The following is an 18,099-nucleotide window of genomic DNA, read 5'->3' on the forward strand; positions in this document are numbered from 1 at the left end:
TGTTTTTATGGCGTTTTCAGAAAAACTCCTCCTAAACTGGTAACTTTGCTTAATGTTATTTAGCTGAAATAAAGAAGCTTCAAATAAAACTGTTCTGTGGTCAGAAATATCATTGTCTATTACACAAACTGAATTACCTTCGGTAATATCAGTAAATATATGATCAATAATAGTGGAGGTAGTGTCGGTTATTCGGGTGGGCCACTTTACTACTGCATATGTAAACCAAAATTACACAAAATATTACATAAATTATTAAAATCATTAATATTTCTGGCATGCACTGATGCATCCAAGTTAAAATCTCCGGTTAAAATGATTTTTAAATTTGGTTTATACAGAGAATCCAAAACTCTGTATATACTGTCAATAAATAAATTTACGTCTCCCTTGGGAGATCTGTAACAAGTTAAAATTATGGTTACCTATGCCTAATTTTGTTTTACATGAAATGCCACAAATCTCAAAGTGTTTGTCTATACAAAACCGTTCTAAATTAACTTCTTTAATGTCTAAACTACATCTTGAGTATATAGCTACACCACCTTTGTCATAAGATTTTCTACAATAAGAACTACTTAAAGAAAAACCGTTGATATGCTTTGTTTTGATGGATTCCGTCTTACAATGTGTTTCCGTCAGACATAAAAACTGTATTTGATGATAACTACTTATATCTATTTCTAAAAGATTTACGGATTGAACATTTGAACTTTGCACATTTAGTAACAATATGTCGGGGTTAAATATCAATTTTTAATCGCGGTGATATCCGCTTTTGAAAAAAACTTACTAATGCAAGCTCCATCAGGCCAGAGGTTAGGGTGCATAGCTTTTCGGAAATTTTCTTCAAAAATAGATACTTTAAAGGATGAATATAAATTAGGGTGTTTAGGTTTTATCATTTCACAAATTACTTCTGGAAATGATTTTTCCACTAAATTGCACAATTCACTAGATGACGTTTTATTATTTATTCGGCTCACATGTAAGTGCACTAATTTCTTGACACCCTTTACGGAAGTTTCGCTGTTGTTTCCAATAATGGTCCTCCTTCGGCGTCTTGAATTATAAGAAACTTCTCTCCATTGCTCTGTCGACTGCCCCTTAACTGTTTTAGGAGTTAAATTGTTGTTGGATTGGAGCAAAGCGTCATTGCCTTCACTTGATGCAAGATTAATTACTTCCTGGCATTTTAAATGCGTCTGTACCTTTAGGAGCTCAGCTGATACTTGTTCACCTTGTATAACATCGTGTTTTAATCTTTTCTTATTGTTGTCATTCCGTCCATTGGCGTAGTTATATTCTTGTCAGATATGTTTATATCTGAAGTTTTTGATGTCTCTTGTCTTTCGGAGATACTGTTTACAGTTTTTGTGGAATCTTCTTTTTGTGGTGGATTTACCTCTTTTTGTGAAACGGGAGATAATTTATGTAGTAGATCAATTTGCACATTCAGTAAATTAATTTCATCACGTAGTTCATTAATTAAGACATCTTTCTGTTTCATAATGTAGGCAAAAATATGTACATCTACCTTTTTGTCTGAGTTAGCAATGTCATCAATGGCATCGTAAAATGCAGTGTCTAAATCAGTGTTCATATTCTCGTGTTCACAACATATCACAAAAGTCTTGTCTTCAGAAAATTTAACATTAGCACGATACTTTGCACAGCTAACGTGGAAGACATTAATGTCTTCTAAGTACAAAACTTAAATTTTGTAGTGATAAAGTATATGTACCTTAAAATATAGAATAATGATACTCTGCCGCGTCGGAAGCGTTGCCATCTGTGCTCTGCCACCCACGCAAGATATTACACTAGTACAGTACAGTGAAGTTTGTATTTTAACGTCTCCTGCTTAATTACAGTTTTTAGTGGTTTATATTGACTAAGAATTTTCGCATTTGAAGCTATGTATCTTATCCTAAACTTATTAAGTAGCTGATGCTTCGTTCTGTTACAAATCTTGAAGAATTATTTAGAATTGGACTTACATTCCATTGGTACCAGTGGTGAAAAAAGTTGAACATCTATCAGTGTTTGTTAAAAAAAAAAAAAGAAACTCTTAAGGAGTCCATACACCAGCAGATTTGTAGTGATTTATATTTAATGCAATGGATGAAAACATTTGTACTAAATGTAAGGAAAAATTTAAACGTGACACAGGTTTGAAATGTGCAGGAGTATGTGGAAATATTTTTCATGTAAAGTGTGCTGATATTAGTACGAAAGAATTTAACGTAATAAAAAACTTGCAAGGGCTTAAATGGCTTTGTGAAGGATGTTTACCGTTTTGGAATTTTTGTACAACTATGACTAAAGAATTCACCGAATTTAAACTCGCCTTGTTAAGTGAAATACAAATAATAAAGACAAAATTAGATAGTTATCCTAAATCAGTAAACGCTAAACCTGCCATTTCGTATTCAAATATAGTATCCGGAGAAGCTGTTGTTATTAAGCCTAAATCTAAACAAGCCTGTAGTAAAACCAAAGAAGTTGTTACGAAAAAAATTAATCCTTCAGAAATGGAAGTTAATATCACCCAAGTGAAGAACATTAAAGATGGAGGAATATTGATAAAGTGCAAAACTAAAGAAGAATCTGAAAAAGTACGTTGTGAAGTAGAAAAGAATTTAGGTAAACAGTATCAAGTAAAAATACCTCAACAAAGAAACCCATGCTTAAAAGTTGTCGATATAGAGGAAGATATGGATAATGATGAACTGTTGGAATGCATCAAGAATCAAAACCTATGTATAAAACATGATAAATTGAACTTGAAGGTGGTGACGATAAAGAAAATGGTGAAACGTTATATGGCCATTCTGGAGTGTGATCCGATCACTCATGCAAAAGTTCTTGAAGAAGGGTCCATTTGTATCGGATGGTCACCTTCCTGTAGAGTATTTGACTATGTTAGATTATTTAGGTGTTACAACTGTGGAGGTTTTAATCACAAATCAAATGATTGCAAGGTCCAGGTATGTGTAAAGTGTGGTGAAAATGACCATAAAAAAGAAAACTGTCAAAACGAAACTTTAAAATGTTTAAATTGTTTAGAGGCTAAAGAAAAATTAAATCTAAATATCACTGTTAATCATTCACCCTACGATATCAAAAACTGTGTAGTTCTGCAAAGAAAAATTGATACTGAAAAACAAAAAGTTCGAAATGAACCATTATAGCAATCAAATTTGAAGTTGATTAAAAATTTAACCATCTGCCATCAAAATGTTCAATGTATTAGGAACAAAGTGGATCTTGTTGAATCATTTTTAGTTGCAAATGACATTGACATATTCTGTATGTCAGAGCACTGGCTATCAAAAGATCAGATTACACTGTTTAAAATTCAGGGATATAATTTAATTAGTATATTTTATAGGACAAATTATAAAAATGGAGGGGTTGCAATCCTCTGTAGAGAAAATAATCATCTGAATGTTGTAGAAATAAAAAATATTAATTTTATAGCAACAGAAAAATTATTTGAATTTTGTGGCATTGATATCATATTAAGCAATAACGTACATTTGATTGTAGTATGTATCTACAGGTCTCCTAAAGAAAATGTAAATTTATTTTTATCTGAATTGAATATATTTCTAGAAAAATACACTGAGAAATTTAATTACACATATACTGTGTTGTGTGGAGATCTAAATATTGACTACCTCGTTAATACTACATTTAGAGATGATATCCACGATATTATCAACTTATATGGCTTTGTGAATCATATAGATAGGCCAACAAGATGCACCTTGAATTCTTCTACTGCAGTAGATTATATGTGTACTAATTTTGACCAAAATGTATTTGATATGTCTTCAGATGTTATATTTAATTGTATATCTGACCACTCTGCGCAAATTGTAAAATTACGATGCAACTGGGAGTTTTATAATGACAGTATTAGTAAAAGGGTTTTTAGCAGTCATAATTATTATACCTTCTTTGATTACTTAAGTAAGGAATATTGGAATGACATATATCAATGTAGTGATGTTAATCAAGGTTTTTATTGTTTTATTAATATATTGAAGTATTACATTGATATATCTTTTCCTATAACTAAAATTCAACAAAGTAAATGTCGAAGTAAAATGTGGCTAACGGCAGGTATTAAAGTATCATCTGAAAAATTAAAAATGCTTTATAAGAATATGTGCACTACAAAAAATGCACAGGATATCGAGTGCTATAAAAAATATAAAAAGGTTTATAAAAAAGTTATCACAGCTGCAAAAAAACTACACAATGATAGAATATATCAATACTCTAATAATAAATGTAAGGCTGCATGGTCCATAATAAATACCTGTTTAAATAATACAAAAAAAAATAATGACATATCCCAAATTTTACTTAACAACACCATATCAACTGATAACAAAATTATCGCCAATTCATTTAATGACTATTTTGTTGGAATACCATATAAAACTATTGTTAATTCGCAAATTGATAATGCTAATAAGGATAAGTTTGCTTCAATAAGCCAAACGTTTGACACAATGTTTTTACGACCCGTATCAGAAAATATAGTATATAATATAATCATGAGTTTAAAAAAATCTAATTCTACGGGTACTGACTTTATCTCTTATAATTTGCTAAAAAATGCTGCTAATTACATCTTATCTCCCCTAACATTTCTAATTAATATGTCACTAGAAACAGGTGTATTTCCAGACACATTTAAATTAGCACGCATAGTACCTCTGCATAAAAAAGGGGCCAAGGACAATATAGAAAATTACCGCCCTATAGCACTTCTTAGTTCTGTCTCTAAAATCCTTGAGAAAGTAGTATTTAATCAGATTATATATTTTTTAAACGGTCAAAATATTTTGCATAACTCCCAACATGGATTTAGAAAAAATAAAAACACGCAGTCGGCTATACTTTGCTTTATAGACAATTTATATAAATCTCTAGATGAAAATAAAAAATGTATCGGCTTGTTTATGGATCTTAGCAAGGCTTTTGATTTAGTCAGTCATGATCTGTTGAAGGAGAAGATTTTGCGTTATGGACTTAGGGGTAGGGTTTATGATTGGATATCTTCATATTTGTTTAATAGGAAACAGATAGTTGACATAAATGGTTATTACTCCGAAGAAGCAACTGTAGATATTGGAGTACCCCAAGGATCCATCTTGGGTCCCTTAACTTTCTTATTATTTGTAAATGATCTTCCGAATACTGTATCATGTGTAAATAATTTAACTATGTTTGCTGATGATAATACTTATTTAACTAATGAATCGAGTGTACGGGATAGTGTTACGACAATGCAGGAAATGATTAATCATTTTAAAAACTGGTTTTCAGTAAATAAGTTGTGTCTTAATACGTCAAAAACGGTTTTCATAAATTTTACTCCTCGGACATCTGTATTAAATGAGACGCATCTTTTGAAAATTGATCATAAATCCATAGCTCAGGTTGAGCACACTAAATTTCTTGGATTGTACATAGACAATAAATTAAATTGGAAAACACATATAGATAATCTTTCTAATAAGCTCACACCAATGTTTTATGCGTTATTTAGATTAAAATCTGTCACTAACACGACAACTCTTATATCCTTCTATCATTCTCAATTTGTTGCTCGTATGCGATATGGTATTATATTTTGGGGTTCTTCTAGTTATATTAGTAGAATATTTAAAATACAAAAAAAAGCTATTAGACTTATAGTTGGTGTGTCACAAAGAACATCATGCAAAAAATATTTTAAAAAGCTAAAACTGTTGACTCTGCCCTGTCTATTTATTTACGATGTCTTAATGTATGTTAAATATAATTTAAATCAGTTTACAATCAATGGAGATTTTCACAATTATAATACACGAGTCAGATCATCGCTAGTTGTCCCTGGGCATAACTTGTCACTATATGAGAAGAATCCTATCTATGTTGGTATTAAGTTATATAATAAGCTTTCCCCAGAAATAAAAAACATACAGAGCATGCAGTTGTTTAAAAAAAAACTTGAAAAAATATTTATTAGAGAACGTTTTTTATAGCACTCATGAATTTCTTAGATATGCGTAAATTGTTATGATTGCACCCCACTAAGATTTTGTTCATTCGTTTTAATATTTCTTTTAGTGAATTGTTAATTCTTTGTTATTTTAATTCTTCTTTTAATATGTGCATACTACCGATTGTTGATGTCGTTGTAATATTTGTATTTTGACTTTTCCTATACTATGTTACATGGTCTACTGGAATAAAAATTATTATTATTATTATTATTANTAATACTTATTTAACTAATGAATCGAGTGTACGGGATAGTGTTACGACAATGCAGGAAATGATTAATCATTTTAAAAACTGGTTTTCAGTAAATAAGTTGTGTCTTAATACGTCAAAAACGGTTTTCATAAATTTTACTCCTCGGACATCTGTATTAAATGAGACGCATCTTTTGAAAATTGATCATAAATCCATAGCTCAGGTTGAGCACACTAAATTTCTTGGATTGTACATAGACAATAAATTAAATTGGAAAACACATATAGATAATCTTTCTAATAAGCTCACACCAATGTTTTATGCGTTATTTAGATTAAAATCTGTCACTAACACGACAACTCTTATATCCTTCTATCATTCTCAATTTGTTGCTCGTATGCGATATGGTATTATATTTTGGGGTTCTTCTAGTTATATTAGTAGAATATTTAAAATACAAAAAAAAGCTATTAGACTTATAGTTGGTGTGTCACAAAGAACATCATGCAAAAAATATTTTAAAAAGCTAAAACTGTTGACTCTGCCCTGTCTATTTATTTACGATGTCTTAATGTATGTTAAATATAATTTAAATCAGTTTACAATCAATGGAGATTTTCACAATTATAATACACGAGTCAGATCATCGCTAGTTGTCCCTGGGCATAACTTGTCACTATATGAGAAGAATCCTATCTATGTTGGTATTAAGTTATATAATAAGCTTTCCCCAGAAATAAAAAACATACAGAGCATGCAGTTGTTTAAAAAAAAACTTGAAAAAATATTTATTAGAGAACGTTTTTTATAGCACTCATGAATTTCTTAGATATGCGTAAATTGTTATGATTGCACCCCACTAAGATTTTGTTCATTCGTTTTAATATTTCTTTTAGTGAATTGTTAATTCTTTGTTATTTTAATTCTTCTTTTAATATGTGCATACTACCGATTGTTGATGTCGTTGTAATATTTGTATTTTGACTTTTCCTATACTATGTTACATGGTCTACTGGAATAAAAATTATTATTATTATTATTATTATTATTATTATTATTATTATTATTATTAAAGATAAGTCGGGTCAGGTCGGACTCATTTATCCCCACTCTTACTTTATCTGTTGTTTGGGGGGTAGACAGCTGCAGCATGCAGGAAAGAAGCATGGCGACGCAAATATTTTGTTTCATTTGCTGTGAAAAACCTACCCAAGTAGGATACAGTTATAAAATATTTCAGAAATACATGAAATTCCCGTACCTGGACGTTTTCAAGAAGAACTTAACTCACATTATTTAATTTTTCAAATATAAAGTAATAAGAAAGTAATAAATTATTAATATGAGGAGTAATGTAAAAGTAATATGAAATTATTAATAAAAATATTTCGTGTTTTCTGCACTGCAAAATTAGCAATACATACAGAAATAAACTTGACCAGCTTTTAAAAAGGAAACAAAGTTTACTTAATTTTTTTAAACTAATAAATTGACTGTAAAAAATAGCTAGGAACTTCTGCATTTAATGCAGGTAAATGCATTAATTTAGAGCGATCTTATCATTTTGGGCGCAGCGGTTGCGGTTGGCAGTTTATGCATTTTCATGACTCTGCCGAAGCTTTAGCAACATTAAACGATTGGCAGAGTTAATTTTTTTGTTCTTTTAACTCGTAAGCTATTTGTTTTTTTGTTCTTTTATCTCGTAAGCTATTTGAGAAAAAAATTTCAGCCTTGTACTAATAAGTCAAAAAAGTATATTTTTTTAACATCCTACGTGGGCGGCAAAGTTTTGAAGACAACTCTTCCAACATAGTATCATTTTAAGGTGTACTTTATCACTTTATCACCATAAAGTTTGAGTCTGGTACTTATAAGACATTTACACATTATTTTTTACATGTTTCGAAAATTGTTATTAATGAAGGCAAACTCTAAAAGCTTGGCAGGGTTGCATTTTCTTTACCTGTAACATGCAAACAACAGAATAAAAAGAAATCAGTTTTGTACTCATTGTCGTGAAAAAAGTGTCGTTGCCTCCCGTACTATATGGTGAGCATGAAAAACTATTCTTGCAGTAGACATTAATGTTCAGGGTGTACCGTTCATGTTTCAAAGAAACTTAAAGTTCCTCATGGGAAAATAATATGTAAAGTTTTTTTCTAAGATGCCCTGTTTTCGAGAGACAGTGTGTTGAAGTTGTTACTTTTCAAATCGTTTTCCTTTATTAACTCTTAAATCGGCTAAAGATAAAAATGTCAAAATTTGTACACGAGTAAACATTAACTGTGCGTTAAGAATAACGTGCAAAGGGTTTCTTTCTGAATAGCAGTGTCGCCGATACAGGTAATTGGAGGGGTACGATCAAAAATAAAAATATGTTAAAAGTAGAAATTTATTACATTTTTAAACGGTTCTGAAAACTCTAAAGCATACTACAAAAAAAAGGTAACTTGTCGAAATTCGGTAGCATGTACCATTTTCCAGAAAAATTAAGTTGCATAGAAGGTAATTGGGGGACAATTTCAGTATCTACTGTAATATTTCGAGTTTGCACATTTTTATTTAATTGTGCAGCTGTTTTGTTCTGTATGTCTATGTACAAAATATAAAATTAGTTATAATTAATCACCATAATATGTTTATTTCGATTTACTTTTTTAAATGTTAGTTTACAACAAACTGAAACTTAAAATATTTTTTGTTTTTTTTAGTTGAACAATTTAACTGTTTGTGTGATATGTAAGAAATTAAAATTATAGTCTTAAATGAAATACTGTTGGTAGCTAAATGTCTTCAGTTCATTCAATGGTAAGGTCCTCTTTCAATTTAATATTTTGTTAATGTACTTGTGCCGCTTTATGTGAGCAAAAAAATGCAATTTCATTTTTCTCGAAAATGGTACATGCTACCGAATTTCGAAAAGTAGTAGTAGTGCAGTATCTTTTACAGAACCGTTTAGAAATGTAATAAACTTTTACTTTTAACATATTTTTTTCTTCTATTGTACCCCTTCAATTACCTGTATCGGCGACACTGCTCTTCAGAAAGAAACCGTTTGCACATTACACAGGTCAACAAGGGTCAAGAAGCAGACACACTAATATGCATTCCTGAAGGATTTTGGTGTGCTGAATCCGAATCTGGCAAAAAACACTGTATTCTTTTCCAAAAAACTAATACATATAATTTAAATGTACAAGACTCCCTCTTTCGAATGCCGTTGAGTTTGCTCAAATATCTTTTTTTTTTTCGTTGAAATATCACACTTTGAAATTTCTAAGTTTATCAGTTTCTTAATAACCGAAAATCTACTAAGGATCCCTTAGACGTCAAACAGTCGACTGCAGTTCAGAAACTTCATACTCAGAAACCTTCAATACATACGAACTCAAACTCACGAACTGCAAATCCAAAAATCCACAAACCCCAATCCCACAGAACCCGAACCTACAAACTCCAAGCTTACAAACCCTAAGCCCACCAACTTCAAACCCACAAACTGTATGGGTATGAAGTTTCTGAATTGCAATCGATGTTTACTCGTGTACAAATTTTGACATTTTTACTTAAAGATAATAAAGGAAAACCATTTGGAAAGTAACAATTTCATCAAACTGTATCTCGAAAACAGGGCGTCTTAGAAAAAAACTTTACATGAACTACCCTTATTATTTTTCCATGAGGAATTTGTACACAAATTTTTTTGAAACATGAACGGGACACTACATAAAAATAGATCGAGGATATGTTCATTTAATAAGTAATTTTGGCAGATGTTTATCGAAAAAAAAGGGATACTTTTAGTATTTTAATAATTATTATTTATGGTATTTGTTAAATTTTCAAATGTTGATATAAAATTAAATATGGCGATAAAAAATTTTACTCATATTTTTTTAATTCTTCATTCAGTGACAAAATCCTTACATTTTTTTAATACAAACCCTATATGTGTTTGTCTTTTTAGATTTTATCAAATTTATGAGAATATCAGAAGAAATAAATTTCACGGACACAAGCAATGTGAAAGCTACACAACGTTTAGAATCCTCGGCTATTTGTCATATCAGCAGTACATTGGCAGAAAAATTTAGTACGGTAAGTGGAAATTTTGCGGAAATTTGGTGGTACGATTAGTAACAACCTGGACACTGGTTCAAGATGTACGGTAAGCATAGTATTTCCTTGCTTTGTATATTCGAAAAATGTCTTATTGTAAGTTCGAATTTATTCGTAGAAATTGCGAATTTACGATTTGAATTTAAAATTCCGACTACAAGTAGGAAGATTGAAAAAAATTCGATTAATTGAGAATTAATTGAGAAATTTTCATTTCTTAGCTGTTACCAGCCGTCACACACTTTCGTAATGACTCCGAGGTTTAAAGAGGGGAAAGGTGCCAAAACCTCATCTAGCATTTTATTCCAGTCACCACACGAACCTTCGGAGTTTCTGCAAGCCGCCTTGGAAGAGGTTTTCTCACTGGCTCCGATGCAGACGTCGCAAGACGGTCATGTCGTTCATTGACTATGTCAAGAAAAAGATGAAGGTAGGAAATATTTATTTGAAAACTTAAAAATTTACATTGAGCTACCACTAACGACAATATGATAGATGTATAATTGTTTTTATTTGTTTGACAATCGAGTGTATTTTCATCCAAGGTTCTTGAAGATGTCTCATTTATTTCCAAACACCTTGTATATTTCTAAGCTGGATCTTTCAGGATGTAGTTATTAACGAAATAATAAAAACAAACAACTTACAGATGGCTTATTTGCAATAAGACGTATCCCACATTCTTTTCAAATAATAGGTTTTCGTGCCAGTTAATAGAACGACCCGTTCTGCACCACGCACTTGATAATTCCAATCGTAAGTGCGGAATTACACGGGTGTTATTTTAAAGTAACACATAAACAATTAACCGTGACAAGAAGATGACAAGTAACACAGCACGCGGCTCAATGTGGGTTACATCTTATTGGCAAATAAACCGTCGTTATACAGTATGTTCACGGTTAGAGTGGAAGAGAGGGAAAATATTTTTATTTTTCATTTTACGTGAAAAAGGCATTCTTCATTAAAATTTTTTGCTCGTCTTTAAAGTGTGATTGCCATGGAGAACTTTCACCTTGCATGTATGTACAGGGTGATCTGAAAATCGGTAAATATAAAAATCTTTCAAGAATAAACTGCCTATTTTAATAGAAACGGACGGAAAAAAATTTTTATTCATTTGTTAAAATGTTTGCTTATCTTTAAAGATATTTTAGACATTTTATTTTTTAAATCAGTAAGATTCCCAACCAAAATTTATTACTCTGTATTTAATTTTTTAAATAATTACTCTTTATTCAAAATTTATATGGAATGATGCTGGGGAAAAAAAATTGAGAAAAGGCTATTTTTGGAAAATGGAAAATTTTTCTAATGGGCTTGAAGTACTTGGACATAACGCGAATTTTTATTGTTTCAAATTTGGTGGTATACACCCTCATTGTAGGATGGAATAGCCGTGATTCATCGTTAGTTAATTAAATGTGAGTAATACAGATAAAACACGCTTCGATATAGAAAATAAAATCAAATTGATTATTTCTTTAGCTGTGGGTGTATTATTTCTTAAGAGAGGCTCTATAGCAAATAGACAACTACAAAACTAAATAGACCGATCAAAGTCGTTGCAATCAGCTGATTGGGAATAATGGGCAGATTTTGAAAATGAGACTACAGTGAGCAGGACCGTTCAGGGAGTATAACTGTCTGCCTTCTGTGTCTGTGTTCTGTGATCAACAGGTTATGTTTTCACTAATTTAAGTAATTTGTAAACCCTCGTCATAGCAATCGCTTAACAATAACTGAGTAACGGCTATCACTACACCATTTCTCCTGCAGGGATTCATAATAAACGAAAAATAAAAATATATTTTATTTTCTGTAATCTGTTGTAATAAATTGATAATAAAATATGATTTCTAACTAATTTATGAACACTGAAATCAAATCATAGTATTTTCATTGTACATTTAGGTTAAAAAAACACAACTGAAAACTTATGTTTTCTGTACGAAACAGACAGAACACGGGGGAAGGGAGAATAGCTAATAAAAACCCCTTTAGCGAATTGTTTGTCTAATGAATTTTCACCGAACTAGTCTGATCATTCGCTGAACACAGCCGAAATATGATTTAATGCACAATTAACAGTTTCTACCGTTTTAATGCAGTTTTTTTTATGAAATGGACTTACTTTGAGACTCGAATTATTTTTTGTTGTAAAGAAATTTGTAATTTGCCGTTTTTGAACAAGCGGCATCGTAAATTTCAAATTTTTTTACATCAAAAGTACCTAATTTAAGTTCCAAAGTAAATCCATTTTATAAAAAAACCGTGTTAAAATGGTAGAAACTGTTACTTAATGTATTAATTCTAAATAGACAAGACTTTGTAATAAAAACTGCAAAAATGAATTGCTGGTTGCCTATTTGCTATAGAGCCTTCTTATGGATGGAAACCGATGCATACTTGATTGTTTATAATAAATGAAAAAGTAGTACAAAACAGCCCTTTTTTTATTCCAAAATATCTTTTTAAAACAGTGGAAAAATGTAAAATTTCACATCACATTTGACAAAGAACGGACAAAGACAATAAAGCAAAAATCGATTGGGATAGGTAAATAATTTATGACAAATTAATTTCTAAATATGGTTTTTATTTATACATTTATAAACAAACGATTACTTTTGCATTGTATCATAGAATTGTGCAATTTTTTATACAGGGTATCCTCAAATTTCACCTACAACGTTTCACGACCTAAATACGATCTAGGAAAAAAGATAGAATTTAAAAATTTTCCGTTTTTGAGTTAGGGGCCTTTAAAGTTGTCAAATATAAAATTAATTTAATTAATAACTTCATAACCCTTTTACTACCCCTATGGCGTTAAAATTTGGCACACTTATTTAGACTATTATGCCATATCATTTCTTAAGGCTTTAGTCAAATTGATATACATACTGGGAGATAGTTTTCTCCTGTTACCTCCCCATTTTTGCGGTCAAAACTTTCACAGTGGTGGTATTTTTTTTAAACAAGCAGCACCAATGAAAAGGTTGTTTTATTTAAAAGAAAAATTGTCTCTTGAGAAAATCATCTAGAGAAAGCAAATCTTGAGAAAAATGGCATTATTTGCAGGTCTATATGTTTCGGTTTTGGTAACAGTGTCAGGGATTTAAATGTTTGAATTCAGTAGGCGATGAAAACAAAATTTTGATTGCTGTGGCCATGGAGACCACACAAGGAGCCCGAACTCCATGTAAACAAAAATCTTAAAAAAATAAGAGGGCGCTAGTGTTCCATATGTATCGTTAAATTATTTTCGAGACTTTTTATTTACCATAATAAAAACATATTGTAATAATTATTGACTTTTTAGGTTAGTATATACCTCCCCGATATATCTACTAAACTCATTATAAAATAAAATTGGTTATTTGCTTACATCACTTGTATTTATTATGCTACATTCGCTTAGGTTACATGAAACACTAGCGCCACCCCAACTTCTGCCATTTCTTGGACAAATTTTGACAATTTTCCCTTATGAGTCCGTACTCCTTGTCTAGTCTCCCTGGCTGTGGCTATCAGGTAATGTCATTATTATCGTGTTTCTTTAGGACTCCCATCACTCCATACATGCAAATTATGAAAATTTACAATTCCATTCCTTATAAAACAAGATTCGTTGGTAAAAACTAATTTTTGAGGTGAATTATTATCTTCTGGAAAGCCATTCACCAGTCAGCGGCAAAATTGTAAAAGTGCGTTGGGATCTCAATTTTCAAGTTCTTGAGCAGGAGTTAAATGAAATGGCCAAAAAAGTTGCTGTTTCAAAGTTCCATGAGCATAGTTTAAAGTACATACATTTAATTTGCGGCACTTCTTCTTGGCATATTTTACGTCAGGTGGAAACTGACGAGGGCGACTGGCCCTTACAGTATATTTTTTAAAAGAATCATGGTCTCGTAATCTTCTGTTAATTGAAGCGAACGTAGTATGGGGAGTAATTCGACGATTCGGGAATCTATCACTGTCCATACAATGATCGGCAGCTGGACAGTTGATCCTCCACCCTCCTAATATTAAATGAATGTCGGCAAGCTCATTGAATGAATATTTCATGTTTAATAAAACGATATTTATAAAAAACTTCATCCTAAATAAATTAATGTAACGAATTTAAAAAACTAGCAAAATCAATTAATATTAAAACAAAACTAGAATAACAATACACTGCCATTTAGGGCAAATGATAATAATAATATTGGCTTATAGCCACAGCAATCAGCATTTTGTTTTCATCGTCTATACTCAACTAAAAGTTTTAAATCCGTGACACTGCTACGAAAGCCGAAACATATAGACCTGCAAATAATGCCATTTTTCTCAAGAATAGCTTTTTGTAGGCGATTTTCTCAAGGGACTTTTTTTAATAATAAATAATATGCCGTAACAATAGAAGGGTAATGAAGTTATCAATTAAATTTGTTTTATTTTACTAACAACTTTGAAGACCTGTAACTCAAAAATAAAAAAAAAATTATTTAACTTTTTTTTATGGATCATATTTATTTGTCGTCGTGAGCGTGCAGTCAAACGTTGTTGGTGAAATTCGCGGACACCCCGTATACTTAGTTAACTTCTAATAAATAAACTGATTAGATTTTATTTTATAGTTTGTCCAGAATTTTATTATTAAAAAAGTTACATTGGAATAAATTTATCAAATAAATATTATATAGGAAATAGGCAACCAGCAATTCATTTTTGTAGTTTTTATTACACAGTTTGTCTAAATGTGAATTAATGCATAAATAATAGACTTTCAACCATTTTAACACAGGTTTTCTATAAAATGGGCTTAGTTTGAAACTAAAATTTATTTTCGGTGTAAAGAAATTTGTAATTTACGATGCCGCTTGTTCAAAAGCAGCAAATTACAAATTTCTTTACGACAAAAAGTAATTTCATTATAAAACTTACTTCATTTAAACATTTACTATTTTACCATTTACCATACCATTTTAAAGTGGACATTTCAACGGTTGAAATGAGCCCGGGTAGAGTATTAAAATCGGAAACAAAATCAAGAAAATTTTTAGTGGAAAATTGTGTAATTTTTTTGGAGATCCGTTAATATCTGGAAAACCACTTGTTGTTTTCCAATTTCCAAAAAAAATCATGCTTATTTGCTGTAAACAGGGTGCACTTTTACAAAGTTTCATGTAAATTGCATTGTTTTTGCGAGAGAAAAAAATAAAAACGAAGAAATCGGTTTTCCGCGATTTTCTCTTGAAATTTGAGGTTATGTTGAAAGATATCCTGTATAAAAGTTTTTCAGTTTTTTATTATCTGCAACCTTTGTGTAGAACAATTTACGCTAGGAGATCATATGCCAAATATCGCAAAAAATTCATTTTCAACCCCTAAACACCAGCCTCATTTCACAATTTTCCTTTATCTTGAGTTTAATTTTCCCACTGGTCCTTGCCTGTTCATTTTTTTTTGTTTTTTTTTCCAATAAGGTATTGGCACTAGCCTACTAGTAGTTTTTAAGTAAAAATAGATATTCAAATTCATAGTGATCCATCACAAAAAAAATTATTGAAATATCTGTAGCGATGACAGAGTTGTCTTAAAAATTTGATTAAAACATTTTTATTTTTTGTCTAATAAAATGTTATTGAGGTATCTTCATCTAAATGGGTTTATTTTCTTCCAAGCAGGCTGTCCTTGAAGAAGGTACGTCTCATTCACTTCCGGATGTCCTGCGTATTTCCAAGGCGGTCTTTGTTTTAGTATGCAGTTATTAAAAAAATAAAAACAAACTTTCTATATACAAACATATTTTTTATATTTTGTGGAATATAATTTTCTTTTTACACAACGTTCTTATTAAAAAATATGAAAAACTAAATGAGAGGAAATTTTGACATTTTCCTTTAAAAGTAAACAAACAATCAATTCCTGCTGCAAATAAGGGATAAATGGAAAGACGGCAATGTGTACAGAGCTTTCATAAAATATTACAACTTCGCGACCACCAGATGAATCGTTTTTTGAACTGAATTCGGCAGGGAAAGACTGTATAGAAGTATTATGGTACAGTGCTGACTTGTACAAAAAAGTGTAGAGACGCGAGGTGGTCCTTAGACAGAGTGTTGATGTGCCTCCGATCCAATTAGTGACCTAGATTGTAATTGTGGATAACCGAATCAAACTAGTACTATTTCAAGATAACTCAAAAGGGGAGTTAGAAAAAAATGTTTTTTATAAAAGTTGTAGAGCATAAAAATGGTGTATTGACTTTTTCTTGTACTATCAAAATTAACAGAGTTAGGGAGGCTAGAAGTTGTTAGGGGGCGATTCCAGAAATAGTAGAAAAATTAATAAATTTTATAAAATTTTTTTTTCAATCTACTCTAAAATCTGTAAACTTTCTTCTTTTTAATAATTTTATTCCAATATAACTTTTTAAATAATGAAATGTTGAACAAACTATGAAATAAAGTCTAATCAGTTTATTTATTAAAAGACAACTAGGTATATAAACAATTGCATAATTCTATAATGCTATGAAGAAATAATCGTTTGTTTGTAAAATTCCAAAAGACCTTCATATTCAGAAATTAATTTCTCACGAATTATTTACCTATTCCAATTAATTTTTGCTTTACTGTCTTCATTTATACTTTGCCAAATGTGATATGAAATTTTACTACTTTCTTCCATTGCTTTAAAAAGTTATATTGGAATTAAAAAAAATGGCTGTTTTCTACCATTTTTCGGTATAATTTAGGCAACCAGAGATGCATCAATTTCCATCCTTAATAAATTCGACGTAAAATTTTCATCACAGCCAAATAAGTTTATATTTTGTAATTATCGATAAACAACTTTTTTAAATTTTTGTTGTCTAGGTATGTCATATCGTTTAAGCATAATGATAATAATACTTTGTAATTATTATGTTCTTTTTATTACAGAATAACCTAACCTATATCGATTTGTTGACTGTTTTTACAACTATTTTCAGATAAATCATCGTCCAAAATTTCCAATTTCAAGACATAGGAAGATGGTAGAAATACTTGGTGATATGTCAGATCCCTTATGTCATGTAGCGGATTTAGCAGAATTCATTCGCTTAGTTCATCCGGAAGCAAAACATAGTCGAGCTGCTGTGGTGACATAATAGCAACTACATCAATTGACAAGCGTGTAGGTAAATTATTTCTTTTTGATTTTGAACAGTGCGGTATTCATTTATCAGAATGATAATAATTTTACTTAATCTTGGACACCGATTTGTTACTGGAACGGCCAGCCCTAGAATGGTTAAGAAAAGTCTGTTACCGAATAATGTCAGTGATGTGTAAATAGACCTTTTAAAATTGGGTTATCAATTTGCACACTTATCACTAAAGACCGGAAAAATAAGCACATTTTAAATTTAAAAAAGTACTTAAAAAAGCACATTACTTTGCAAAAATAAGCACATAATATGTCAAAAAAATCTCGAAAAAAGTTTTTATTGAATGCATTATTTATTTGTATTAAAAATAGTGATACAAGTTAAAGTCAAACATATTTAGATAAAATAAACAGGAATTTTTTATATCAATAAAATTCAAATGAAAAAGAAAATATATACTTATTCAAAAATAAAAATAGAACCAGAAACTAAATAAAAAGTACTTTAAGATGAAAGTAAAATAAGGGAATAAGGAATTATAAAACAGTTGATAATCAAATATTGTTCCAAATGTT

General features: G+C 30.4%; 1 long non-coding RNA gene across 2 annotated transcripts in view; it reads left to right on the plus strand.

The window, feature by feature from the left end:
* Positions 1–17,764, plus strand: part of LOC111691910 — a 24,535-nt gene extending 6,771 nt beyond the window's left edge. For both annotated transcript variants that reach the window (XR_002763086.1, XR_002763087.1), the window contains 3 exons: positions 10,229–10,359; positions 10,602–10,810; positions 17,366–17,764. This is a non-coding gene — a long non-coding RNA (uncharacterized LOC111691910). The remainder of the gene's footprint in view (positions 1–10,228; positions 10,360–10,601; positions 10,811–17,365) is intronic.
* The last annotated feature ends 335 nt before the right edge of the window (positions 17,765–18,099 follow it).

The sequence above is a fragment of the Anoplophora glabripennis genome, unplaced genomic scaffold, assembly GCF_000390285.2.
Source record: "Anoplophora glabripennis isolate ALB-LARVAE unplaced genomic scaffold, Agla_2.0 scaffold326, whole genome shotgun sequence".
In the NCBI taxonomy this organism is placed as follows: Eukaryota; Metazoa; Arthropoda; class Insecta; order Coleoptera; family Cerambycidae; genus Anoplophora; species Anoplophora glabripennis.